Source organism: Nasonia vitripennis, chromosome 2 (genome assembly GCF_009193385.2).
Source record: "Nasonia vitripennis strain AsymCx chromosome 2, Nvit_psr_1.1, whole genome shotgun sequence".
Classification (NCBI taxonomy): Eukaryota; Metazoa; Arthropoda; class Insecta; order Hymenoptera; family Pteromalidae; genus Nasonia; species Nasonia vitripennis.
In genome coordinates, this window is record NC_045758.1 from 1,255,935 (window position 1) to 1,281,818 (window position 25,884).

General features: G+C 52.4%; 1 protein-coding gene across 14 annotated transcripts in view; it reads left to right on the forward strand.

Moving 5' to 3' along the window:
* Nucleotides 1-25,884, forward strand: part of LOC100121013 (plasma membrane calcium-transporting ATPase 1) — a 92,970-nt gene that overhangs the window by 17,326 nt on the left and 49,760 nt on the right. For 7 of the 14 annotated variants that reach the window (XR_004226628.2, XR_004226630.2, XR_004344654.1 and 4 more), the window contains exons 1-2: nucleotides 23,691-23,915; nucleotides 24,612-25,133. The gene's annotated coding sequence lies outside the window, so the exon portion shown is untranslated. Of the gene's footprint in view, nucleotides 1-6,911; nucleotides 7,041-23,682; nucleotides 23,916-24,611; nucleotides 25,134-25,884 lie in introns of those variants that run through there. The other 7 variants (XM_016984188.2, XM_031922834.2, XM_031922836.2 and 4 more) reach the window with 4 other exon arrangements.

Consider the following 25,884-nt stretch of genomic DNA (forward strand, 5'->3'; position numbering starts at 1 on the left):
AGCAGCTTGAATGCAATTTCGCGGTTTTCCAGCTGAATTTTTGCTCGATTCGGGATGATTGCGCTTTTGAGCCGTCGATCGTAAATGAGAGGTGTATCAGGCTCGGAATAATCGAAATTCCTCCGTAGCGGACCAACGGACTGGAGCAACTCTGACGCGAATTCCGAAGAGCGCCAAGACGGAAAGCCTCGAGCAGGAGAAGCAGCGGCATAACAACGGAGCTGCAGAGAAGCGAGTGTCACCGAATTAGAATAGATGCGCCGCCGTGTGTCGGATCGCTCTGAGGGGGAGGGAGTAGCGTGCACGTGGCACTCGCGAAGATCGAGGCCGGAAGAGAGCGGGCAAAAGGCGCAAATCGAGCGTGAAATTGGTACCGAGAGAGCGAGCGAAGGCTACGAGGCAAGGGATTTGACGGTTAATGCCAAGAGCCGAAAAGAACGAGAGGGCTGTCATTTTCGAGAAACAACAATGCCGATGGATAATTTGATTCTATTTTCGCGCACATCGGAGCTGCGCGCGCGCTGTTAATTAAACAGCGATCCTGAAATACGCGCTCGATCAAAGTCGGTTTACAGAAAGTCGGGGTCGCGTCGGAGATAGAGCAGTTCGCTATGAATGAAGGCGGTCCGAGGCTATGGTCGAGTGAAAAAAAAAAAAAAAAAAAAATACTTTCGAGTCTATACTCTATTTTCGAGCCGGGCGTGGGCGTCGACGATCGGTCATAGGAGATAATGGAAAATCTCGGGGCCGAGCGCGAGTCTTGCTGCTTCTAGAAATTCATATGGCTGCGATGAGGGAATTCCTCTTTTAAAAATAATTCGCTAATCGATGATGTATTCTTGTTATTGACCGGAGCGCCGGCTTCTAAAATAGACGTGATCCATGCGAATGTTAATTCTTATAATTCTCGAGATATATAGATACTCGCGGAAGAGAGAAAAAAGTGTCCAGTCGGACTTTGAACATTTTTTCGTCTCCCCAAGAGAGCTCCTCTGCCGAATTTCAACGGTATAATGATAATTTGCATACGTCCTCGTGCATTTTTCAACGCGTCGCGGCGCCAAATTATTGCAGCGCAATAACAGCGGCGCTAAAAAAACTCTTGCAAGTCGAGTCTCGCTGATGTGCAATCGTTTGACGCATCGACGCGATTCCTTTTAATTAGATGTGTATAATTACGGCGGAAAACGCGATAATACTCCATCGCGCGCACGGCGCATCTGATGACTAATTGGAACGCGATGCGGGCGCATTGTGCGAGTAAGAACAAGTCGCGCGCAGCTATATACACCTGCGCTGACGTAAAGGACCGTGCGCCACAAGTGATGTCATATCTCGTGATAAATTTTCACGCGATACCTATACGGTTCCTCTCCGCTTCTCTCTCGTATGTATTTATACGCCCATTGTCGAAGCGGCGGCGAAGAGTTTGTCGGCGTGACTAAACGCCTCGAAATAAATACGGAACCCAAAGGCTCCGAATCAGCGATAAATAACTCGCGGAGCCTCGAGAACTAATCCACCTAGATCGGCGATATTCAAAGCTCGGACTGTAGCTATAATACTTCCATGGCTGCATAATAGCGCAGGTTTTTATACGCGCTGCAAATAGAACTTCTCTTTCGGCCGTCTGTGTGCGAGCGAGCGCGCGTGGGTGGGAAAACAGAGAGAGAGAGAGAGAGAGAGAGAGAGGGAGTCGGAGTATGAAATAAAAGCATTGTGCGCCGTTAACAGAGAGGCGCGAATTTGATGGTTTTGGCCCATGCGGCGGCCGGTTTTTAGGAACTATATAAACGTGGCGTATTTCCGTGCTCCGTTGTACGTAGATGGCCACGGCCGAGTTTTCGCGCGAAAGGGCTATGAAAATACTCTTTGATTAAAAACGTTCTCACTCAAATTTCGCCCGGCCACCCGCGAGCGAGAGATAAGTCATCCTCTCGGCGTGTAATACACACATTTACACTGCAGCAGCGGCTGGCATCGAATTAGGTTATTGCAGTTCTCGCAGGTATTACCCGGCGCTTTTTCACCGGCCTGAATGTGCACCCCGTAAAAAGCAGCAGAAGCTTCTCGCTCTCCTACGCTATACACCTAGTGCAGCCGGATAACCAGGTCAGCCATAAGGATCCGCGCGAGAAGTGCAGCAGCAGCTTTTATCCACCGCCTCTTACACACATACAGGTGGCACTGCCGCTCGCTGCGGGCGTAGGTTCAAAGGGCGCGCGACGAGTAGAGAGAAAGAGAGAGAGAGAGAGAGAGCGTTGCACTCAGCCTCTATCCCTGTCAATCGGTGCATTCACGCGCAACAGCAGACGGCCGCTTTTCTATGGCCGCCGCCGCGGAACTCGTCGCCACTCTCTCTCTCTCTCTCTCTCTCTCTCTCTCTCTCTCTCCCCTGCTGTCTTCTTCTTCTCGAGAAGGGAATTTGCATAGGATGAATGAGTCGCGCCCGCGCCTCCGGGGAGATGATTCTCCGGGACACGTGCGCGTACGCGGGACGAGAGCGAAATTTAATAACGAAACTTTTCCGCACTCGGAGATATTTCGCGGGCGTTAATTGCGAGCGACGACTGCTGCTCTTCTGCAGCGCAGAGAGAGAGAGAGAGAGAATACTTTAGGATGAATCCGTGAAGCGAGAGCGTATTGTGCTCCCGACCCTGAATGAAAAATAAAAAGCGGACTCGGTTCAATAACAATCGGCGTCGTATCGATTCCCCGCTGATGATAAAACTGCTCGAGCGTAAATAATTACATTGGAAATGAGGCCACTTCTTTTTCCCCTCTCTCTCCCTCTGGTCGCGAGCTCGAGAAACTGACGCGAATAATTAACTCGCGAGCAGTCCATTATTAAAAAGCAATAAACATCTTCTGAATAAGTCGTCCTCGTCGTCGTCGAGCGATGGAAAATTCACGATCCACTCGCTTCCGCCGATGTGCGACGACGTAGCGTAATTAACTCCGGACAGGCGTTATAATGTAATCTCGTTAAAGCTCTCTCCTTCTCTCTCGCTCTCTCAAGAGAGTCTTGGTATTGTCTCGCGTATTCTTTCCGGGAAACGCCGGGAGAGATGAGGGTTGAGAGAAATCGGCGCCGGAAGTCGTCGCGGCGAGCACAGACGAAATTAAATAATCGACGGGCAGCTGGGCCGGTTAATTGAATAATCGATCGGCTAGCGCGACTAATCGTTATTAATTGCGGAGCGCTATCTCGTAGGCCATTTTTTTCATTCCTTCGAGTGCTTTGTTTACAGTTGTACTCTGTGCGCTCTCGTGCAGCAATTGATCTCATTACCGCCCCGCGGCCACTGCTAAAACGATTACCGCACAGGCGAGTATGTACATAAATATCCGCATCCGTCTCGATTCCGAGATATCGGCCGATGACAAAAGCTTGGCATTGCGTCACATGAAACCGCAAATGTGCCCGCCGTTTGAAAATCGGAGAAATGCGTGTGTGCCGCTGGGGATTAGCGAAAATTACGACGCTTAATTAGAGCGAGTTTAAATCTCAGTCGCGACTCGATAAATTCATTAGCGCGAGTCGCGCAGTTCGATTGATTGCTCATCGTCGTCGGAGATGTAGAAAAGTGGATTTCTCGTAGCATCATCGTCGTCGCTCCGCCCGCATGATCGCAGCCACTTTTCCGGGAAGGAATGACGAGTCGCGTTCGATTTTAAAGAAAAGTTCGGCCCATTAGGATCGCCATAAATCGAGCCTTCCTCCGGCTCTTCTTCTCCTTCTCGTCTATATTATCAGGAGGGACAGGAGACTAGAGCGGAGATTTTAACGGGCAATTCGTTAGCCATTCTTCTCGGCTCTTCGACAGCTGCAGGACTGTCCGAATTTTCCATTGGTTATTACAAGTAATTGCCGGCGTTGGGCATCGATCGGCCGGCCCGTAATTTGAATAATTCTCCGACAGAGCGAGAGGCTACGTGTTTTCGTGCCCTAATTAGCAGCGAAGGGCCATGTAGTCGCCGCGCGGGATTTTATTTCAGTCGCAAAGCAGCTGGAATTTTAATTAAAATCCGTTCAACCCGAGAGCTACTACCTCGATGTACTCGACGCGACTCTATAGGTGAAATCGCAATATCTCGGAACCCGACACGCTCTCTCTCTCGCTCTCTCTCACTCCGTCGATTTCATTCTCTGCTCTAATCGTTCCAAGGTCGGAGCCGCGTTAAACACGAGCGAAACAAGCCAAAAAGCAATCGCGGAGCGCAAAGAAAACTCGTCGCGGGATAATCGAACTGCGCGCAGGTCGGAGCCGCGAGAGAGAAAATAATGAAAACGTCAGCCTCGCGCGCGTACGACCAGACGTTTTGGCAGACTCGTGAAATTTTCCCCCACAAATCACATCGCGATGTCGCAATGTGTGTGCCGTGTATAAGCTATACGCCATCGATCGCCCCGTTGGTTTATAACGCGAAAAACGATAGAGGCGCTGCAGCTTTAGAGAGCGAAAAAGGGATATACGTAATGTCTCTGTATACGTATACATGGGTTTCACTGATTAAACGGGAGCGCGCGCGTTCCGTGCAATCTGATGAATTTTTTGCCAGCCGACGATATCTCTGTGTACAGGCCCCTGCTTTGAATTTGGGTTAATCTCGCCGTTCGTTTTATCCTCGCTCCACAGAGCGTCGAATTTTCTAAACGCCGACGAGTAACAAGTATAACAGTCGTGTCGAGCTTTTTCTTCCTCTTCAAAAAGCGAAGGCTTCACTATAACGCTCGAGCGGACACGATAGAAATCGTCGGATTTTTGCGCCGGCGACATATAATCGACGCGGATCGATGAAATTATAATACATATGTTTCATAGAGGCGAGAAACGCGCGCGCTGCCCTCGTAAATCGGCGCCCCTTTATTTACGCTCAAACGAACAAGCTCGCGCGCTTGCGACTCGCAGAAATCAGGATCAGCGTGTCAGCGGCCAATGTGGATCGCTATTGTAACGTCAGCGCTGCGTCGCGGCCAGTAATTGGATAGCGCGCGAGCGCTCGCAGATGATATCTTTATATATAATTATACATGCACGCATATACGTACGTGCATTCGTATAACGTTATCAGCTCCGAGCGCACTGACACACTTTTATGCATCGTATCTGTTTATTATTATTATTATTCTTACGCGCACGCATGTTCGAGTGATTTACGGCGCCCCCGGTATTTTTAAACGCAGACAATTGCTTTATTGGCTCTTTCTCTCTCACTTGCGCATGTAACGCTTACAATCGCAATTTCATAAGCGCCGAATTCGGCGTTGCCCAACTCTGTATATGCCCACCTGCGCGCGTCCCTTTTATTTTAACTTCAACGGCTCGCGGACAGCTGACGTAATAACTGGCATAGCAGCTCTCACGTGAAGCTCCGAGAAAAAGCGAAGCGGAGCGCGCGAAAAAAGCTCGGGTCTGCGCGTCATCGGCGGAATTATGAGAAACGCGTGAAGAGAAGCGAGAGAGAGAGAGGGATGCCAAGAGACTGACCGAGCTGCCATGCCAACGTCTAAGGCGACTGCGCTTGTCTAGCGCTGCGTTCTCGAAGCAGCCCAAATCCCAAATTAAATGCGTAGGTATAACGGGTGTCGACGGAAATAGCCGAGTGCGCGATACACACACACACAGTCGCTGCATAGCTGTCTTCGCGTCGGTTGAAGTACTCGCGACGTTCCCGAGGAACGCGCGATTATTTTCTTCTTTCGATCGGCTTCTTTGCAGTGGCCCCGGGACATCGTCTTCCTACTAGCGGCTACTTCTCGCGAGATACACTTGGAAATTGGACTTTGTCTCGAGTGAATTGGTTGGCCTCCAGAAGACTTGACCGAAACTCGTTGCACTTTGAGTAAAGGCTTAAAATTATTTGACGTGCGCGAAAGGAGAGGAGAGCCTACGCTATTTTTAGACGCGATATCGCGCCGCTTATCAACTCGGCTCTTGTGTCTCTCTCTCTCTCTGCAGCCTCACATCGAGTGTCTCGGATGATTTTTCGCGCCGCCGAATTGTCACGTTCTCGAGATTTTCTTTGCAAAGTCCCCAGCCTCGGCGGCGTCCTTGAAAAGCTCGTGGCTGAACAAGTTGCTCGAAAATCAGCCGAGGCGTGGCTCCTGGCCGCCGCTGCTGGCGATGATTCCGAGGAATTTTTACAATCGGACTCTCGCGTCGAAAATTTCCCGCGCCAGCTTGTAACGTAAGCCGCCGGCCGCTCCATAAACTTGTAACGAAATTTCGCGGTTTGTTGATCAAAGCCAGCGAGAGAGAGAGAGAGAGAGAGAGGAAGAGCCAGATGAAACCGCGCAAGGCTCCTCGTAAAGAGCAGCGGCTACGCAGGCGAAAATCGAATAATATTTGCTCGCTAGCGCTCGTTCGAAAAGTCATCAAACTGTTTTTGCAGATGAAAAATTGGGCGTGTGTTATAAGGTCTCGAAAACAGCATAAAAGCCCGAATTTTCAAGGCGCTCTCGGGCGAATTAACTCGCCGTACACGTGTACGTTGCGTATACACGTATATATATATATAGATACCACAGCTGCGGCGGCAGCAGCTCTTTTCCGGGCCATCAAGTCGCTCTTTACGGCGCGATTTATGAACGCCGGCGGAATTACCGAGGCTGCAGCTATATCGCCTTGCCTCCCCCGCCTCGAGCGAGATACGCGCGATGGTAAAACGGCGAGGAAGACGTTAGTATGCGCCGCGAGTGGACAGGAGCTTCGGGAATCATCATAAATGGAACGATATAGAGAGTCATTTTTACGTGTCTCGCTTTTCGCCGTCTCCGATGCTCTATGGCTCTTTTATCGCGCGTATGTCCCTGCGAGTCTGTTTTATTCGCGCTGGTAAAAAAAGTCGGAGAGAAAGAACTCTAATGAAAACACAGCTAAAGTTCGCCGCATTTTTCTCTGTTGCAGACACGGCAAAAACAGCGGAGGCCATATGTTGTACGAAAAGTGACGCGGAGGATAATCAGCTCGGTCCGCACCTCCAGTGACGAGCTTCGCTCTATCTCTCATGAAATGCAGTAGACACGTGGATCAGAGGTGAGTAGATTTTGCGTAAAACATCCCCCTCCCGTACACCTCGTTTCGGCTTCGTTTTTCGTATCGGGGTATTTTGGCAGAGCCGGCGCACGCACGCATTGATTTTGAGATTCTGCCAGAAATTTCAATAGAGCCAATGCGCTGCAGCGGCTTCAGCTCAACAAACTCATTCGCGCGCCTAATTATTGTACCGCGCGACCTCGCGCCAAAACTGCGAGTATAACGAGAGAAAAAAAGTCGTCGATTACACCGAGTGAGAGAGAGAGAGAGAGAGAGAGAGAGAGAGAGAGAGAGAGCTCTAAACACCGGTATCATCAATTTCCGCTCAATCAAGAATTTATTCGGCGCGCATCATTCCCCATCGATCTCAATTTGCCACTACCGCGCATAACCGAGTTACGACGCGCGCGCATGCACATAAAGTGTATAAGTATGGAGCAGAGCTCGAAACGCACGCACATGTATACACAATGAGCGATGCTATAATCGAGCGCAATTTTTCCGGAGGTCAGGGAGATGATGTCAGTCGCCGTGCGTACACAGACGACGACGAGGGGGAAGAAGAAGCTTCTGAGAACGAGAGACATCGGTGTCAGGGTTCTACCTATGTGCCTTTCCCCCCTCTCTCTCTCTCTCTCTCCCATCAGCGCATCCACTTGCTCGTCGTTTCGTTCCGTCGCTCTGTGTGTGTGTGTGTGTGTGTGTGTGTGTGTGTGTGTCGGCCCGCGGCTGTGCGCCAATTTCGCCTGGCGTTAGCTCACGCGCCCTTTGTGACGGCACCGTGTGTGTGTGTTGTGTGTACTCGTCACCCTCGGAGTTTTTCCTCTGTTTTAGCCGCGCGCGACGACGACGACGACGACTCCATTCAGCTATTACAGCTCGATCCCTTCGGGCTTTTTCCGATACGCTTGCTGCGTGCTTGTCTTTGACGCGCGCTCGAGCTCTCTTTTCCTCTCGGCTGATCGGCTCGAATCCGACTTTGATTTCCTCGACGTCGAATTTCAATACGGCCCGTATGAGTATCCGTTTTAAAATTGTAACAATAGCTCCGACTCTCCCTCTCTAATTATAAAACGACCCTCCTCGACGCGAATCCGCATAGCGACGTCCATTCAACGATTTTCCATTTCCCGGCACCTGCAGCTAGCGCGTTAACGCATCGACCGATGTATTATTATACCGGCGCAGCATAATGCGCCCGCGCAAATAAGTTTCGGCACAAAGCTCGCCGGAAATCTGCCGGTCCCGTACCGCGACGGAGAGATGGCTCGAGCTGCAAGGTAATTGTTTGGAACCAAACATCGCCCGTGGGAAATCGAAAAAATATCGGTCGAAGCCAGCTCTCGGGGCCGCGGCGAGAACGGGGTTGCCGATGGTGTGTTACACCCGCTGAAAACTTTCGGGTAATCCTCGGCTCTTGTTCGATTTAATTTTCGCCAAAGTCTCCATCGGGGGCCGAGAGAGAGAGAGAGAGAGATTTTCAGAGATGAGAGTGCCGCATAACTATATGCACGTACTGGAACTTGGGAAAACAACAGCCGCGGTGCTAAGTAGATTACTCAAGAGAGAGCCGGGGGATCGGTTTTGGAGCGTGAATATTCGAGGCTTAATTCGATCGCGAGTTACACGCACGTAACTTTTAATCGAGGGTGCAAGAATCAGCGCTTGCGTCTCGTTTCCCTAAACCGCTCTCGCGGCAGGCTCCTCTCTCAGTAGCTGCCCCCTCAATGACCTAATCCTTCTTTTCTCGGCCCTTAAAGCGGACCTCGACGTATTAGCCCCTCGCGACCGTATGCACTCGCATCGCAGAGGGAGAAAGAGAGAGAGAGCCGTGTGCAGATATCCTCTCTCTCTCGCTCCGCAGCTTTAAAGCCTCCGATAGACCGGTATAATTGGGTCGGACATGCGCGCGAGAGAGAGAGAGAGAGAGAGAGAGAGAGAGAGGCTACGCTCGCGCCGGCGCGCAGAGCGACTGCATCACCCAGGCGAAATGGCATCGTCGACTTATTGCCCTTGCAGCAGCTACCTCCAGCTCGGCCTTTGCACTTGTTCGCCCGTGCGTTTGTCGTTTTCTTTTCTCCTTACGTACTGGGACGGGAATTTTTTAAAAGTTAGTCGCTCTCCATTCGCACAAAGATCGCGAGAGGAAAAGAGAGAACCGCAACGACAGATTCTCCAGACGTGCATGTACGCGAGACAGTAAAACGTTCTCGCAGACGAGCTGATTCTCTCTTCTCCGGCTCCTTTATTTTTTTTCACGCCCTCGCGCGCGCACGTGAGCTTTTATTTCTCCTCCGCACTCGGGGACCGAGAGAACGAGCAAACAAACGTCGGGTGCTGCGTTCGAGTCTCTTATTTCTTATTGAGACTACGGAACGCTTATCTCTCGCGATTGGAATATTCGCGCGCGCGCGCGCGCTCGAGCAGCAGTCGTTTTGTCGAACTCGCAGCGTGCCGCTCGTCTATCTCAATTCCGGCGCTTCGCGAAGTACGTGCGCAGGAACGATGACAAAGTTGGGCGGACTCGAAAAATCGGAGAATTTTTCCAGCCACAACATAACGGTCGCCCCGCAGACATCGCAGGGAGAGAGAGAGCGGCAGCGAATGTAGAAAATCGATAAGTCGGGCGACGCACGGAGAGAGAGAGAGAGAGAGAGAGAGAGAGAGAGAGCACACACTCTCTCCTCGGATGGATCCTGCAGGAGTCGGCGGCGGCGCTGCCGGCAGCGGCGACGTAGTGTTGGCAAGGAGATGCGTCCCGTATTGATCGGACGTAGCGGCGCGTGCTTGCGCGATAGCTGCTGCTCTGTTGCCGCCCCTCCCTCACCCTCTCCCTCCTCCTCCTCCTCCTCCTCCCTTTTCCCTCTCACTCCCGGGCAGTCTCTACTCCAGCTCTGCTCCAGTGCCGCCGCTGCTGGCGAATCTTCGTATTTTACGCTCGTCCCGATGCGGCAGTCGGGGATTTTCCTCTCTCGACTCGCACGTGCTTTTCCCCGGATAAATAAATAATCGAAAGGCAGTTTTCGCTATTTTCGCCGCCGCTGCACTGGCTTTGTTCTGGGGCCTTTTTATTCCCCGGCGCGCCTCTCAATTTCCACTTTTCTTCTTTCCCTCTCGTTGATCTTCCGGCAGCTTTCTCTCGAGGAGCGTCTTCAGCCTCTTTAGCCCAGCCTTTCACGGAGACAAAATTGCCGGCTCGATTTGAACAACCAATTATGCATTTGCTCTTTCAATCGCTCGGAATTAAAATTTCCGATTATTCGCGTCCAACTTTCACCCGCTGACACACATGGGAACAATTGCCGATGCGCGCCCTTTGATCTTCTATTCGCATAATCGCCGAGAGGAAATAAAAGAAGCGAGCTCGCTGCGTGTCCACCTCCTCCCCCGCACTATATAATACACTCGCGGCGCGAATCAATATGTACGGCCGCGCGAACGTTCAACCGCGCGAGAGGTCGCAGTCGTGACGTGAGACCCCTCTTAAATATTGCGGAACGCATCGGGCATCGATTTTCTAATCGCGCGCGAGTGCTGCAGGTACTTCTGGATATCGGCTCTGCCATAGTACAGCTCTTTCGGCTTTTACGGCGACGTAAAAGCTACGTGACGATTGAAAAGTAGAGAGAGAGAGTAACGCTCATAGGTACATCGAGCAAAGTTTCCTTTTTGCGCGCGGGGAGAGAAATCAAGGGAGGGGGGGGGGGTGGAAGATTGCTTTCTTCAATTTGAATTAAGTAACTGGATTAAAAGCGAGAGGCGCGCGAGATTGAATTTCCAGCTTCGCTCGTCAACCAGCCGACGTGTACCTATACAGAGCTGCACAGAGATATTCGATAACAACGAGATGTTTCGACTCTCGGCGGGTCGCGAAAGCTAAAGTGCCGCCGACACGAATATTTTCCTTTATAGCCGAGCGAGCCACTCCGCGTTACGGATATAATTTTTGCATCATCGTAAATAAGCGGCCCGAATGAATTTCTCTTCCAGAAAAGTCCAGTAGTCCAGACACGCGAAAGGCCGCTGCCGCGGAGGGAATCTGAATTCGAGCTGCGGCGCGAGAGAGTATAAATCCGCGCGAAAATCCTCCCCGAAAAAGACAGACGGAGTAGAAAAGACGCTCCCTCTCTCTCTCTCTCTCGCGCGCCGGCGAGCTCCGAAAAAGTGAAAGGTTCGTTAAGGGTCAGAAAGAGAGAGGTAGAGAGATTTGGCTTTTTCCTCTGCTGAACAAGGCGACCTAACGAAGGATTTCTCCCGGCTTTTCTCAGCCAGTCTGCAGTGTGTGTGTGTGCGGCCTTTTCTCGCGATGAATAAGCAATAATCGCGTCCACTGACCGTGAAATCGATCCGGAGGAAAATATATGACTTGGCCTATCACAATAGAGCCGCGACGCTTTGAGGATTTAAATGCGTCCGCGAGACTAAATTTAATCCTACGCTGAAAAAAAAAAAAAAAAACACAGCCGTTTCTACTGTAAAACACGGTAGTTTTAGCGAGTGTCACCACAGTAGCGACTTTTCAGTAAAAACAGCGAGTGGCCACCGGTCGTTTTGGCAGGTCTCGGCGAGCTGTAGGTTATGTATCACATTTTAAAACACCAAAAATCTTAAGAAAATAATTTTTTTATTATTAGTATTATGATGAAATATAAAGTAAAGGCCATTATGGGACTGATAAGTATAACAAAATTAAAAATGTTGATGGTTGTTATTCAAGGTATTTTTCTCTCTTATAATGGTTATTACTAATAACTTTAATTTAATTAACTAAGATTTTTGATGGTTTAAAAGGTGATACACATAACCTAAATATCCTCGAGATAGAGACAGCTCGCCGAGACCTGCCAAAACTACCAGTGGCCACTGGCTGTTTTTACCGAAAAGTCGCTACTGTGGTGACACTCGCTAAAACTACCGTGTTCTACAACAGAAACGGCTGTGTGTGTTTTTTTTTTTCCAGTGTACACACAAGGCCTAACTGGGTTAGCAGGTTTCGCTTTTTCTCGGCGCCCCGCGTGCTGTGCTGTATAGCATACAATATAACAACATATCGGCCGTCGATGCTTCGCGAGGGAGCGATAACGCGCGCGGAACCGAGTTCCGAAAAATTCCGAGTCCATAAATACGTAAACAAGCCGTGCCGACAACGTAGTTAGCAGAGAGTGTACGCGAAGGAATTTCAAGCTGAACTTGTCTAAACTAAATTAAAACTTTGTCTCTGTTTGCTCTCGGGAACGATTATTATTATTACTATTATTCTCCCTCGCCCTCTCGGACAACACTCACCGCTCGGCTCTTGTATCCCTCATGATGAAAGTCGAATTTAAAGCAGCGGACATAACGCGCGTGCGGCCATTAGCACGAAGCGTAGAGTAAGGCGGAAGAAAATGAGATGATTAAAGGCCCCCGGACACCAGCTCACTCTCGGGACATGGAATTTCTTTAATTAAAGAGCCAACCTGCACACTGCGTAAAGGGGCGAGCGAGAGAGGAAGCGTTTGAGAGGATTGATTTTCTTATTTCTGGAAAGCTCTCGTCAAAGTTCATTGAATAACGCGGCCTCGTTAAGTAGAAAGAGCCGTGTTTGCCGAGACCGAGCAGCCGCTGATTTTTTACCACACACACACACACGCGCACACATACAGCGTGTACTACTACTTTTTCTCGAATTGGGGAAAACCGATGGAGCAAAGGGCACTGTTAATCTCGCGTTTAATAGGCCGTGCCTCTAACTGCTTGATTTATAGGGATTTTCTTTCTTCCAGCGGCGGCGCGCGAGGGGTCGGCCGCAGTCGAGGGTATTGTAATACGAGGATCGTTAGGGGCTTTTTACGTCCGGATAAAGTGCTCGATAAGGAATTCGACTCCTCTCTCTCTCTCTCTCTCACTCTCGATTAATTGAATAATCGCGGCAGATCTTTAAACGCGTGTATCCTTATCTCGGCTGCGTTCACGCGACAGTGTGATCGACGCGAGCAATTTTAATTTAGAGAACGGCCCGAAACTCAGCTCTATCTGAACTTGTTAAACGCGACGATTATCAGTTTGAAAAGTCCGCGGCGGCAGTATAGCCTACTAGGCCGCGAAGTTCCGTCTCAGTCTGTGCAATTATACTCTCTCTCTCTCTCTCGGTGTCGTTGACATTTTCAGCGTTCGATATCAATCAAAAACACACCAGCTGTCGGCTGTAACCGCTCGCAGGCGCGCACTTGAGAGAGAGAGAGAGAGAGAGAGAGCCTCTTGTGTACATATTCGGCCGATAACGGCCGACCGCTACTTTGCCAACCGCGATCGTCAAAGAAACGCGGATGTGTATTTTTTTTTTCGCAGCAGCGCGGAGATAAGAGGCAAAGTCAAATTTGACCCGGTTATCCAGCTCTCGCCGCTGCGGACGTACTTGTAACAGTAGCCGAGTCGAGAAAATAAATTAAAACTTTCCGACAATGGCGAGCTGACCCGCTGGATGATTTTTCTCTCTTCCTCTCTTATCGCGCACGTAAAAATCGCATACGTACGGGGAATTGGATGAGCGACTCGTTAATAGATCGGCGGCGAACACGTGACTACACGTCCCAGCATGATATTCCGGCTAATCCGCCGAAATCTTGCCCCTGCATCGCGAGCAAACTTTCCCCCCCAGTGTGTATCCCACACACACACACACACTACACACAGAGACGCACGCGCAGAGGCGAAAGAAAAGAGAAAGCGCGAGAAAGTTGGGCAGCCCCAGTTTTTAGCGCCGATTTTCGCTCGGGATAAAGGAGCGCGCGCGTGCATGCTGATCGCATGCAAATATTCCGCGTGTGTGTGAGTGTGCAGCAGCTGCGCAACACACGGGGGTGTGCCGGAGGGAGAGAGAAGAGCGGGTGAGGCGCCAGGTGAGGTTAGAGCCGAACCTTGGCTCGGGTTGTAACGATCGCCCTAATCTTCCATCCCCGCGTGCGCGCGCGTTTCTCCCCTACCCCCTCTGTGTGAGTGAGCGCGCTCCCCTCCTCCTCCTCCTCCTCCTCCTCCGTTAGCCTTTGCGGCGGGGCACGTGTCTCCGTCATTTCTGCGCTCTATACTCCCGACTCGGCGTTTTAGCATTTTTATTACAAAATATTTATCATTTCTCCTTACGCGCTGTATATACGCTATAGCTCTGCGGGATATTGAATTTCATTGTTTCGTCGCGCGCGAGGCTGTTTTCGCTTTCCTTGTACATTTCCGCTCTGATTAAGATCGATTCCTCGACACACGTATAGCTTCCTTCCGTGATTGATTCGCCGGACTAGAGCTCCTTCAAATATTTTCTTCTCCTCGGGGCAGAGAGAGAGAGAGAGAGAGAGATAGAGAGAGTGTGTGACAGGCCGGATTACGCGGAGGGCTCTGTTTGCGTTTCGGATTCCTTCCGTTGCTGCGGCAAATCGAAGCGGGCCCTCGGGAGCCGTTCGCCGTTGAAAAACGTTCGAGCGCCGAAATCCACAAGCCCCTATCGATCATCCACCGGCTATCTCTCCTTTATCCGCTGATACAATTGCGTGTACGAGCGATGACTTGTGGCCGGAATTTCGCGCACTGCAACGTGATTTTCGCCTCTCTCTCTCTCTCTCTCTCTCTCTCTCTCTCTCTGTCTTCCGCACAGCCAATACCGATCCGGAATACGTTAGTACAAAGCCGTTTCTCCCGGTGCGAGTATATATCTTATCTGGCGCGATACGGCGGAAAGTTGACGACACTTTCGAGATAACGCGCGGACGGCCTCTTGTACACACTTCTTTTTGTCTCCTCGTCGCATCGTTCCTTTTTTCCACACACGAGCGTTATCGTCCTCCATAGTCGGGGATTTATGCGATGTGCGCGAGAAGAGCAGCTGCTGCGGGAGGACCTTATCGAAGGTGCCTTTTAATTCCCGCGAGAGAGAGAGAGAGAGAGAGAGAGAGAGAGAGAGAGACCGGTCATAACTTTGTGAACTGTCAGAGTCGTCTCGCAGCCTTATCGCCGCGGGTGATTTATCAAATTCGCTCACGATATAGATTAGCCTGAGTCATTCCTTGCATTGAGTAACTGGATTACGAGCGTATAATGCAGAGGAGATTACGCCATTGATACTGAATTCTACTACTGCTGCGCTTTTAGCTAGAAACGGCGGCCGCAGTCAGCAGCTTCCAAAAATCTCTCTCTGCTTCTCAAAAGCGACTGCCTCGAGAGATACGATCTCTCTCCCTCTCTCTCTCGTCGGCTTTCAGTGCACCTGATCGGGGGGGCCCTCGACCTGGAATCCTCGGCCGCGAGCATCAGCATCTCTCTTATCTGCGCCTATCTCTACCACACATAAGCACACCTGTATCCAACACCTGTACAGATAATGCCTCAGCGATAAAGAATGCGACGTCGGGGCGCAGGGCCGCCTATATATACAGCTCTCTCCGGATCAGTCGGCAGCAGCTTTTCGGAAAGTCGTGTTATAGCAAACGGCGATAAAAGGCGATGTAGTTACGACTGGATTTAATCGAGCCGCTATATCGTATAACGCGATTACGTGAAACGCGGCGCCGTTTTTGCGCGGCGTACGTGCCTTTAATTCATATTCCAATTTCCAACTTTTTCGCGAATCGACTCTCTATCTTCGACCATTGAAATGTACATTTTCCAGAGAGATCACGTCGGTATTTATCGACTTCAATTGGCCCGGAAAAATCAACCGCTTCCACGAGTAAATAAGTCGGCCGTTACATAAATTCATCTCGATGCTGCGCGTCTCAGTCGAAAACAGCCACGACGGATGTCGTCAGGCCCGCGCACAAAGGGGCCAGTCGAGACCGGTGCGCCGAATTACAGATTATATTACCGCCGGCTCTTGACCTTCGTCCGACGCGTCGACGATGCTGCTTCATCGCGTTCCTCGTTCACCGTTTAGCTAATTTTTAATAAAAAAAATCCTCTTTTCTGTTGCAGGTGAGTTGATGTCTAGCTTCTCTGCGACGCTGACTGCGTAGCGAGTAAGTGCCGCAGAACCAACCGAGCGCCAAACAAACGAGCCTCTCATCGGCTATCGAGGCGTCGCATCGACGGCACTCAATCAAAGTCGCGGCCGAAATATGAAAATTCCGTGCGAGCCCTGTTCTCTCTTATTAACGGGGGCGAGATATGCGTCTCGGTGTGTTGACACGCAGCTCTCTAGCGTTACGACAAGAACACGACGATCGCAGCGAGGGAGAGTCTAATCCACTTAGTCTCAATCGGGGGAAAAAGTGATTTCCGATACGGCGACGTCGCCTATTAGCCCCTCTCGATATTTGCCCTCCGCATACACAAACACACACACGCGCGCGCACATGCCGGGTACGATCAGCTGTACAGCTGCGCGTGTATAGACGGCCGAGCTTGGAGGCGGAGGATTGACCCGTGCCGCCAGGGAGATTTCCTTACGGGGAAGGGCGTGGTTCGCCGAGTTTTAAGACTCGCTCTCTTGTAGCACGCCGAGATAATGCTTCGATTATCCGCTCCCCAGCGAATCGATTTGAAAATCCCGCATCTAGGCGTGTACAACGGGCGATTGCGAGGCGGCATGACCCTCAAACTCTCGCAACTCGTAACTCGGCGTCTGTAACAATGCCGCCGAGTACGAGACAGCGCCTCATCCTCCTCGTCGTTGTACAGGCCGCAGAGCGACACAATCCAAGCCTCGAGATCGCAACGCGCGCCCAAACTATCTCCGCGCTGCAAACTTATCATAGCTGCGCGACAACTCTCTCTCTCTCTCTCTCTCTCTCTCCCGCGCTCCAATTAAAATTACACGTACGTACGCGAGACCCGGCGCGCTTTCACTCCAGTTTCCAGCAGCGTCAATTGTTCGCGCAACGTGACTCGCAAAAACACGCATATACATAAATATTATGTACATCGTGGCGAACACGCAGGGGGATTCCCACGAAGAGACCAACGCTTTCGCGTGTACGCGCGCGACTGTAAGGCCGGACGCGCGAAACCATTCCGATCCCGAAGATTCCAGTTTGAGCCGGCTCTTTCGAGCCTACGCGCGCGGAGAAGGGGGAGGAGGAGGAGGTGAAAGAGAAAGAGAGAGAGAGAGGCCTCGCACGCGGATTTTTGAGCCTTTCCTCTCTCTCTCTCTCTCTCTCTCTCTCCCTCGTTCCCGCCTATTATTAGCGGAGTTTATTTCTGTGTACGCCGCGTGTAATTATGTAATTATGCGTGCGCGAGTAGCTCATACACGCGTAGGCTTTTGGGGCGATAGTTTCAATGGTCGCGTCTCTCTACCGAAGGAATTTACGTTAGAGCCGTATACCGTATTTACAGCGCGGAATTCGCGGAGAGAGATAGAGGGCCGGCGATCGTAACTTTATTTGAGTGGAAAATCGACGCGGATTTACGAGCGTCTCTCTCTCTGTTCTCGAGTGCGATGATCCTATTTCGAGAATTGTCAAGTACCCGGAGGGCTTCCATCCACGGATATCTTCGCGGAGCGATATTTTCTCGCTATAGACTCTCGCCCTTGAATCGTGTAATGGTGTGCGCGAGCGCGCGGTTAGCTCATCGTTATAAAACGCGGCCGACCCGAGCTGCATAGTTATGGCTGAGCGCGAGCTTTATCACGCGTATTAACCTGCGCGTTATCGTAATTTCGCACTCGTAAACAGCGAACGCGACGAATTATTAAAAATTAATAAAGCTTCGGCGCTCGGCGGGCAGTAAAATTTAACCGTAAAGTAATCGAGCTGCGTTTATCGCTCTCGTACGGCTATTTAAGTCGCGCGTGCAGCGTTTATTTTTCGTCTAACTTTCATCAATATTATCGGCCGCCATCGTCGGCGCTGCGTACAATTAGCCGGCTCGTCGACTTTGACGCGTCGCGTAATAACAATATACTGCAAAATCTCTCTGCAAACGAGAGAATAGAATGAGCTCTGCAGGTACCGCACGGGATCGATTTGGGATCTCTATTAAATTAATGATTTTTCCAACGGCTCATAATCATAATGCGAATGCTTAATTAAGCCCGAGAGAGAGCGCGAGTTCATTCCGCTGCTCCATCAACAGTATACGCCTATGTGTGCATGATGACGATCGCGGCGCAGACGGGTCAGGTCGGACGCGCGGCGGAGCCGATCGATTCCTAGACTGGGCGCGGATGCACACGTGAGCGCGGCGTGTGCGAGCCCAGTTGAATAAGCGCGAGATTGCCTTCTTCGAAATTTTACTCCCTCCTCGGCGACGGCCGAGTCGTATGGATTTTTCGTTATCCTTAAGTAAAATTTATATCGTATACGTTTCTGCTACGAAAAAAGGCGTCGAAAGCGAAGCGAGCGATCGATGCTGCGGCAGTTTGAGCTAGCAAGCGCCTATCAATCATCGTTTTATTAAAATTCAGCCCGGCTATAAGGTGTATCATTACGGAGCGCGATTTCATACTTTCAGCGGCAAACACAGTCTCGGCGACACACGTATTAATCAGCTTACTCGTATTACAATGGCGGCCTTCGCCCCGCGATACGCGACGATGCTAATTCGATTAACAGCTCTATATACAGCGCGCTCGTCTCCGCGTGTGTTTGCGTCTATTGACAAAATACGCGCTTTATAAGCCCATCGCGTAGGTCTCCGAGAGAATCTAAAATCTTTTATCGACGCCGGCTCCGCCCCATCGCGTGACGACATCGCCGCGGACCAACCCTATATATTATCGAGAGCCGCGTTCTTTGTCGTCGTCGGAGCCGAAGCCTCGTAAGCGAGCGCGCGAATAGTGCGTGACGCAGGATGCGCGACTGCCGCTGCAGCTGCAGCCAAGTGTAAAGAGTAAAGACCTCGCGGCCGAAGCCGTAGGCATACAGCTGACGCTGCCGCGTTTGAAAGGGAGCCGACGCCCACGCGATCGACCGCGACTATGTCTGTAGGATCGTAGAGGCCCTGTACACTGTTGCATAATAATGCGAGAGCGAGCCGGTCGAAAAAAAAAAAGAAAGGACCAAGGCCACCTCGCGCGGCACGGATTTTTCCTCCTCCTTCCGACACGTTTATCTGATTTGAACGCTATTAGACGCGGCCGAGTCACGCGAGTTTTGAAAATTGCGTCGTTAACGATCGACCTCTCCCTTCGCTTCTATATACTCCTGCACACACGGATGCTTTCCTTTGCGAATAATCGTATAGGCGGTGATTTTTTTTTTTTTTGAAAAACGACGCTGCTAAATTAATGGCTTCAAACTCGATTATTATATATTCCCTCTCCCGATATAAAAGGGGGATAAAAATCCTCCACACACGGCACACAGCAGGCTTTCTCGCAAGGCAGAGCCGAGGAAGAGAAAGAAACTTTCGCCAAAACAGCTCGCAGGAGCGTCGGCGGTGCCGGCAGTGTCGGAACTAACGGAAAAGTGTCTATTTCAGTGGAAACAAAAGTGCCTGGCTACGCGGCCGCCGCCGACGCTTGCGTACAGCATATACAGCCTCGTATGCTGCTGCTCTCCCCTGGCTCCCGAAATAGATCGACTTTACTCTCTGTCACGTTTGACGTATTCTCGTTTGATGTCTCCGAGAGAGAGAGAGAGAGACTAGCTTTATCTCTTCTCTGTTTCGCGCAAAAATCTCTCTCTCTCTCTCGTCGGAGTATTTATAAGTGCGCGCGCGTATCGCGTAGTATATAACAGCAGGTGACGCAGAGCACACTCGGGCCAATCCCTTGGCAATCGTTAAGTGCTCTTTTATTAACTTTCCGATGTAGCGCCGCGCCGCATAATCTGCGCGAACTCGTTTCTTCGCCGCTTTAAAAAGGCCTTTTCACAGAGCGCGCGGCTTTACACCCCTGAATGAACAGAAGCGAGGAAGTATATGCGCGCGAGCATAGTGGTACACTTGCTTACTTCGCTCTCGAGCCTCGAGTAATACACATATTTTTGAGATTAAGCGCGCGCGCGCATTGTTTAACTTTCCCGCCGCTCGTATATACGCGTACCGTGTGGTGAGCACACACACGCACACGCACACACACAGCTCTCGAGCTAGCGGGTAATGGGAAACTCATCGATCGTCCTAGCCCCCGAGGTCAAGAATAATTTAAAAACTTTTTTCGCCCGGCGTGTGTATACATTTTCGCCCGTAGCCTCAAACACAATCAAAACTTTGCCCCGCTGTCCGCTCGGTATAGAGAAGCTCCATTAATCATCGATGATATTCGCGGGCTTTTTCCAATCCCAAAGTCAAAGACAGCAGCAGCGCCGTATGTACGATTGAGTCGAGTAATTAAGGAAGAGAAAAGAAATACATCCTGAGCGCGATAATTACTCCGAGACCCTGAGACTCGCAGTCGTCGTTTATGAACTATACTCAAGGTCGGGAAGATCCGCGCGAAAATTCGCCTATGGCGCATTGATTCCTCGTTATGAAATACTTGGGGCGTCGCGAGTGTACGTATTTAGTTATCCTATAGCCCCCTCCCCGTTCGGCGTATGTACGAGGCTATTTTTACGAGCACTCGCGGATTACTATAGATCAGTTTGTTTATAGCGCGGCCGATCAAACTTTCACGACGACGCGTGACGTCGAGTTTCTCTTTCTCTCTTTCTCTCTCATATTTATGCGCGCCTCGTCGCCGAATTTCCCTGGGCAGAAAAAAAAAAAAACTCGTTCTCGCTTTATTACACAGCAACGCGCTCGTAAAGAACTTATCTCTCTCGCGCGCGCGGCAACGAGCTATGTACAACCGAAAAATAAAACGCTCGCTCTATACGATCCGGTGAGGGGTAATTAAGGTCAGAGAAAGATGATAAAAAAGCCCCCTGATCCAGCCCTCGTCTCCCGAATCAAAGCGCTCAGCGTACGAAAACCATCGCGTATAATATTTTATAATAAAATCTCGCGTGTAAGTGGAGCACACACACACACACACATACGCGCGAGGAACGATCCCTCGAAGGGGTTGCCAGCAGCAGCAGCAGCAGCGGCGGCAGCAGCATCAGAAATCAGGAATGATGCGCGCCGATAAAAGCCAGCAGCAGCAAGAGGGGTGGGGGGGGGGGGCGGAGGAGGAGGAAGAGGCAAAGGTCACCGGCGGCGGTGGCAGAGCTGCGTGACGTCATAGGCGTTTTCCTCCCCCTCTGCGGCGGCGGCGCTTCCCCACCCCGACGGCGCCGTCGGGAGAGAACGAGCGAGAGCAAATTTCCCATTTTCATTCCTCTCCGCTGCTGGTAGCAGTAGTTAGGAGAGAGAGAGAGAGAGAGAGAGAGAGAGAGAGAGAGAGAGAGCCGTCGCCGAGTTTTCTGCGCGCAGCCTCCGAAAGGCAAACATGGAGGGAGAGAGAGCCCTTGAAAATTCCTGACTCAGTCGAGCTCTCTCTCTCTCTCTCTCTCTCTCTCGTGTGTCTTCTCTCCCTCGTATTTATGGATCGCTGCTTGTTCGGCCGCTTTTATTTCAGCGGCGCTACAAAGGGTTGGGCAGCAGCCGGTTTATCGATTGCGCTAGACGTTTCGCGATCGGAACGAAGTACGCGATAGCCAAGAGTCGTCGGGTCCCGCGAACCTGTTCCGCGCGCCAGAGCACCAGCAGCAGCTCTCTCCTATCGACGAGCGAGCGAGAGAGACGGTCGGCATAACGTATCGAAAGGGGGTGACCTAGTGACGTAACAATTCGGCGGCGGCGGGTGGGAGCGAGAGAGAGAGAGAGAGAGAGAGAGAGAGAGACGAGCGCAGATCGATCCGCAACACGGCGGCGGCGACGTTCTATAGAGCTCTGGGGCTGCTGCCTGGCTTTTCCTCCTTTTGCGCGCGCGTATACCACTCGAGGCCGTACACGTCGCGCGCCATCTTGAATATCCCTCCTCTCTCTCTCTCTCTCTCTCGCTCTTTCTCGCTCTCTTTTTCCTGCGCTGCGCACACCGCGAGCGGCTACTCTCTGTGCTCGAGTGGCCCTTCGTGCAGATCCAGCAGTCGCATGCGTGTCGCGCCGTCCGCACACGCGAAATAATTACGCTCGATGCTCGCGCGCGCGACCCTTTTCCCAGTAGCAGCTTATAGCTATAGCCCTCTTTGACGGCTAATTTTTCCAGCGCGTGTGTCAGCCGCACCGCGGAGAGTAATTAAACCGAGAGAGCTGTGTGTACCGTGCGGATGCTACGGCGTAATTTCGCCGATGGATAAATTACATATGGGAAAATTCCGACCGCGAATACCGGGAGCTGGTGACATCGACAAGCGCTGTAATAAGCCGCATTCCAGCGCGCCAGGAAGTATCCCGGCGGCGGTGACTCCCCGGAACACTTGCTATTCATGGGCTCCGCGCGAAAGGGTCATCGAAATAAGGAGCCCATCGAACTCGCGACAGATAAGCCGGAAAATTGAGCGGCTCTGTTTGCCTGATGAATTGCTGATGGGCTCATTTTTCCATACCAATTCCCGAGCCCATTCGCACGTGCGCCTGTACGCGTGTCTCTATTTTCCGAGAGCCGAAGCGCAGAAAGCAACACCGAGGAATGCGCGCACGAGAGATTCACGCACTCGTAATTTTATCGCGCTTATTGCCGATAAGATTAACGCAATCAATTGATTCGAAGCGGCAGCCGCACTCGAAAGCTCGCGTCCTTATCGGCGCTCTCGTCGAGCTGAGAAGCGAGTCGAGAGAGACCATTAGTCGTCGCGCCAGTACCGATCGATATTCCCAACCCCATATACGCGGAGCGCAATTATAGCCCCGCGTAAAACCAACAAAACGACTCTATAAAATTAAAAGCGTTGCGTGCGCGCGAAACTTTTCGAAAGCTCGCGCGAACTTATCGCTCCCTCGCCACCGCACATACCGTATACCTACTGTTGCGTTTTTTCTCTCCTCAACTCTCGCCGCGAGAGGTCGATTTATTAACGCGGGGCTTTGCTCGCTTAACGCCGAGTTCCATGTTCTCGTGCACGCACTCCCCCGAGAGAGCGAGTTCGCGAATTTCCGCGTTCTTTCATTTTTTGTCACCAACCCTCCGCATCAAAGGACAATCAATCAGCTCGCGCACATCGAATCGCAATCCATCCTCGCTGCCCTCCGGGGCATCTCTCTCTCTCTCTCTCTCTCTCTCTCTCTCTCTCTCTCTCTCAGCGGCAAAACACGTCGTCCCCTTTTTCGCGCGCACACCCGAGCATCGGAAAATTGTGTATCGAGCTGCCGCAGGCATCGGCATGTATATCTACGCGACGAAGAGATAAACCGCAATCAAAGTGAAATTACGCCGAGTGATTAATGGACCGAGGGGTCGGCGATGAAACGCCGATTCGGAAGTGGAAAGGGCCCGGGTACGGTCAGCCCGCGCGGGCTCTGAGTCAGCCAGTTTTTTTTTTTTCCAGGCGGTCTTTACCGAGTTTTTCCTCCGATGACTCGGCGGATCCGCCCCGGGAGGATGCAAAAACGAAGCGAGCAGGTTCAAGATGCGGGACTTTTCTCCGGTCCCCGAAGGCGCGGCCACGTGTGCAGGGAGCGCGGAGAGTGGCCTGCAGCGCGCGAGTGCAGTCGCACCAGCTCCGAAATTCCGAGATGACGGCGGCGGCGCTGCTGCTAGTTCTGGTATCTCTTTCCCGAGCTTGCGCGCAGGTCCGCGTCCCCGTGGGCTCTGGGTGGGGGATCGAGCGGATCCGCGGCGAGCGAGCGTAGCGCCTCGCGAGTGGGAGAGTCGAGGCAGAGCCGTCGTAGAGAGAGCGCGCGCGTGCAGTGCAGCGAGAGTGAGAGAGAGAGAGAGAGAGCAAGCGAGATTCCACCTCGCCTGGGGATCGGAGTGTGAGTTGCACAGTGCGGATCGACTCTCCTCTGCAGTCGTCGCTTTCTCGGCTGGTGCGACAGTGTCGTTTTCGGTCGCGTGCACGCGCGTGTCGCCGAGCAGAAAGAGAGAGAGAGAGAGAGAGAGTAAGTTGACCCGCGGCGGCGAGTTTCGAGAAAGAGCGAGCTGGAGAGCGAAAGAGAGAGAGAGAGAGAGAGAGAGAGAGAGAGAGAGAGAGAGCGCGGGAGAGGTAGCTCTGCGCTATTAATACACCCCAGCTCTCCCCGTCTCGGAGCCGCCGCGTGCGCGCGGATGCCCCGTCCGCGGAGAAGGCTCGGCAGCCACGTCAGTGCGGTCCTCTGTGCGCGTGTGCGTGTTTCCTCGCGGCCAGTGTGTCACGCGCCTCAGTGTTGCGGTCGTTAGCAGCGGCGAGAGAGAGATAGAGAGAGAGAGAGAGAGAGAGAGAGGCAAGTGAGAGAGCGAGAGAGAGAGAGAGAATTCGCCCGGCGGCGACCTTGAGCCCGGGGAGTCGGTCCCGGGAAAGAGGAGAGCGCGCGCGCCATGCACGCAAGACTGTCGCTCTCTCGCTCGGTCTCTCCGCGCGTCCGCTTGTGCTGGCCCGCTACTACTTTGCTTCCTCGCAGTAGTGAGAGCCGCGCACCAGCCAGACTCCCCGAGCGAAGGAAAGTAGTTCGGGCTGCTAGGCGCTGCCTGCCCTCTCTCTCTCCCTCATCGATCAACCGCGCGAGCGATAGTCAGCTGGCTGCGCGAGGGAACCCGCACACACGCGCGCGCGAGTGCGGGAGTAAAACGCGAGTGTGTGCAAATTGTCGTCTGTCCAGCAGAGAGAGAGAGAGAGAGAGATGTGCGCGAGGTGAGCAGCAGTGCTGGGAACGACGACGAGCCGGAAGAGCGAGTGCGACAGCGCCACGACGAGGAGAACGACGAGGACGACGAGGACGACGCCGAGGACGACGACGAGGAGCACGTCTAGGGCGACGCGAAGCAGGCGCAGACGAGGAAGGAGACGGCTCGAGCCTATTTATAGCCGCCGCTCTAGCTGCTCGTCGCAGGCCAGTCTCGCCGCGAGAGCCGCTAGCGGTGCTGCTCCTCAGCGACGACCGAGTCCGCAGTGTCGCCGCGAGGAAAGCGCCTGAGACGAGGCCGAGTCCGAGGTCGGGAGGAGGCCAGCCGGAGAAGAGGAGGCGAGGAGTGACGGGGGCCATGGAGCCGCCGCTCCTCGGCAGCTCGGCAACGTCTTCGCTGCGCGCGCGTTACTCCGGCCGCATGTGACGACGACCGCGGCGGCATAGTGAGAGAGACGCAGCCTCGCAGACGCCGACCAGTCGGCAGCTCGTAGCTGAGTAAGTAGCGCGCACACACTCGCTCTCCCGATTGATTCGCGGCTGCGCGCACCGCACTTTCTTCGATCTGCGCCGCTAGCTCTGCAGACACCGCCTCGAGTCCTGGCTCATCGCTCTCGCCCTCGTCCTTTCACTCGGGCTAAAAGCTTTCAACGAATAATGGATAGCGCCGAGACGTATGGGCCTTCTTGTAGGCAGGTACTCGTGCTCCTTCCTTACTCCCCATTCAAGCCTAAAAACGCTCGCACGGGGCGCATAGAGAGTTGCGCAACGCGTGCGCGCGCGGCCTCCACCGGATATATTATTTCGGGAGCGTAGCTATAATAACGCGCGTAATCGTGTACGACTAGGACCGCGTGGCCGGTGGAAAGTTTTCGAAAAACGCTCGATTGGATGAGAGTGACGCGCCGGCGTGCAGCCGAGGCCACTTTTGCCCTGCATCCCTATGCGGCGGGGCTTCTTCTTCCCTCGAGCGAGCGTCGGCGCACACAGAGAGAGAGAGAGGGAGAGAGAGAGAGAGAGGGTATCCGTGACCGAATTTTCGCGCGTCGCTTCCTCGCTCGCTCTCAAGGTTCCGCTGCGCGAGCCGACGTCTGTGTGTATTTTCGCCTCGCCTATCTCTCTCTCTCTCTGTTTGTCTGATTCTTCGCCGTTCGTTGCTCGAGTTGCTTCTCTCCTCGACTTCCCGATCGTCGTTCGCGCCCTTCGCTCTCTCGAGCTTCTTGGCGCGAACTTCGCTGTTCGCCCACCC